This window comes from Helicoverpa zea, chromosome 2 (genome assembly GCF_022581195.2).
Source record: "Helicoverpa zea isolate HzStark_Cry1AcR chromosome 2, ilHelZeax1.1, whole genome shotgun sequence".
In the NCBI taxonomy this organism is placed as follows: Eukaryota; Metazoa; Arthropoda; class Insecta; order Lepidoptera; family Noctuidae; genus Helicoverpa; species Helicoverpa zea.
In genome coordinates this window covers 10159367-10162092 of record NC_061453.1, presented here as the reverse complement: position 1 = coordinate 10162092, position 2726 = coordinate 10159367, and positions in this window count along the sequence as shown.

The following is a 2726-nucleotide window of genomic DNA, read 5'->3' as shown; positions in this document are numbered from 1 at the left end:
TGAATTACCGACAAAAAATATCAATTTTAACTACAAATATGAGCAGGTTCAAATAACTTTTTCTCCTAAAGAAAATTCGATCTTCGAATAATAAAACTAAAGTTCCAACTAGAATACTGAACTTCCGACAAAATTACTAAGTTACCGACAACAGAGGCTTTGACAAAATAATCATATTTTTACAACTTGCATGAACTGTTATAATTTCTATTGTTGGTTATAAAAATTATTTTTATGAAAATACGCCCCGCATGGCATTCGAGGCGGATGACGGGGAGTAGCGACCCCGCGGGGCTATATATCCGCTCCAGGGAGAGTATACTGTCCCCCATCCCCTGCCTGCCGGAGTGAAGCATGACGGGGGATAGGTCTCCCGCCTCTTGGCTTGCCTTCATTGGCCGACCAGAGTGGAGTCGCTAGAGCAGGGTTAGCAGCCTTGCTCGGAGGGTAGGCTCGTGGTGAGTGGCGAGTGGGCCAGTGATGCTGGACCCACAGGGAGCGCGCGTGATCTGCGTTTAAAGTTCGCCGAGGTATCCTCACCCTTCAGCCGCTCATGTACCTGATGCCCTCTTGTTGCGATTTAGAGACTGCTTCCTGGGGGCCCAGTAAGTGAGGTGGCGAGTCTCCACCTGCCATTTTTAAATGTAGTTAATACATTGTCATCGGCAGGTGCCGTGGTTCCCGTAGTTTCCCCATTCCTAGTCCATTAGCATCCCATCACAATAGCCCAAGTAGTTTGAGAAGCGAATTGAGAACCTCCTCTTTTTTGGGAAGTCGGTTAAAAAAACATACCGGCCGAATTGAGAACCTCCTACTTTTTGGGAAGTCGTTTTAACCATATCGGGCATTCTGCTACTAATATAAGACCAATCGTATTCCAAAATGATTCATTATTGAATGACAGAAAAGGATAAAAACGTTGATTTCAAAGAAAAAATAGCGGAATGCCACATACGCTTCAATCGTAATCGAGTCGGGATCGGATCTCAGTCGAATCGAGTCGAACGTGAATCGTATGGCGCTTAAGTAAAATTAGGAGAATCGGGCCCCTGAACCTGAAATAAGTACCGATATCGAAGCATATACCCGTGGTAAGTAAAATTCATGATATGAAGCAAGTAAAAGTTATTATTACAAGTCCATTTTTATATTTTTTAAAGTATTGTTTAACCACTGAGAATAATATTTTCAGTATAATGTTATAGTTAAAATGGCACCAAGTCTATGAAATATGAAAGGTAATTTATGAATTAATAGTAGGCAAGTAAAGATTAAAAATTACAAAGCATAGTTTTCAGTAGAACATAATTTATACTGGTAGAAAAGTATTATAGCAACAAACAGTGATGTTTATTTTTCGAAGACTAGTATCTCATTCGGTCGTTTCGTAATTTTTATTCGGAGAAAAATAATCGGAAAGTCAGTATTTTAGTCAGTAGCTTTAGTATATTATTTGAGTAAGGGCAATTCTTATTTTTTTGTCGGAGCTTGGCAAGTTTTCATGCACCTTGTTATAAACCTACTAAACGCAATGAATCAAGTATTTAATTTTCTATTAAAACTTGCCAAGTAACATCATTAAAAAGTAACTATTTTTAACTGAGGTATGTGTATGGAACTTGGTACTTATTCAGATCTCACTTCTTTTTTAGGCGAAGCATTCCCATATTATCGAACTTGGCAGTCTTTCACATTTTTGTTTTGGGTGGGATTTCATTTATTTTTGTAAGGTTGTTTATTTTATTTTTTTCTTATGATGAAGTTAGTTAAAGAAATGTCTCATTTATACTATCTTTTAGATTTTTTAATATGCACTATGTTTCTTACAAAGAAATGAACTAGATTAACTAAATGGACTAGATTTACCAACTGACTGACTGACCTAGACCACTTGGCCATTTTCAGATTTTTCCTTTTACCTTAACATAAAGACCTACCTCTATGCCCAATTTCAAGTCAATACGACCATTGGAAGTGGTCTAGGTTTTTGATGAGTGAGTCAGTGAATCAGTCAGTCAGTCAGTGAGTGTATAGTAAAAATAGCGATTTTCTGACGTCAATATCTCAAGACCTACAATAGGTATATTAATGAAATTTTGTATTTTAGATAAGTGAGGGGGTCTCAGCAGATACTAGAAATTTGATATATGCTTAAATAAAATAGATTTTGAGTTACAGGGGGGTCGAATTTGGCCCGAAATGGTTCGTGTAATATAACCCACGGCCGGTGTGTCGCTTTTTTTGCTCGAACTTGGCGGACACACTGCCGTGTGTCTAGATCTGTATGTTACATTCGGAGCTGTGTTGCTATGTAATACGAGGAAGTTTTACTGATCGGGAATATTTTATGATCGTTGTGATTGGTACTTTGTAAGGTTCTTAGTATATTCCTATCTCAATGGTTCTCAGTGAAACTATGTGTCAATTTAGCACCACATGTTTCCTTTTTTATTGATCATAAAAAGGCGAGCTAGTTTATTAAATTGCACCTTAGCTGTTTACTATAGTGTTTTTTAGCGTTTATAGTGGCTCACTCCTAAAAACTAACTCCGTCATTATTATTATCATTTTCACATAATTTTTTACATGACATAAATCTGTTAAAACTATAATAATAACCGAAAAATATGTCACTTCCCTTCTCTCGAGTACTGGTTTCTTATTTGGTAACTCTGATATAGATGTCATTTGTCAGAGCAGTCAGTGTCAATTTCTAAATATCGTTT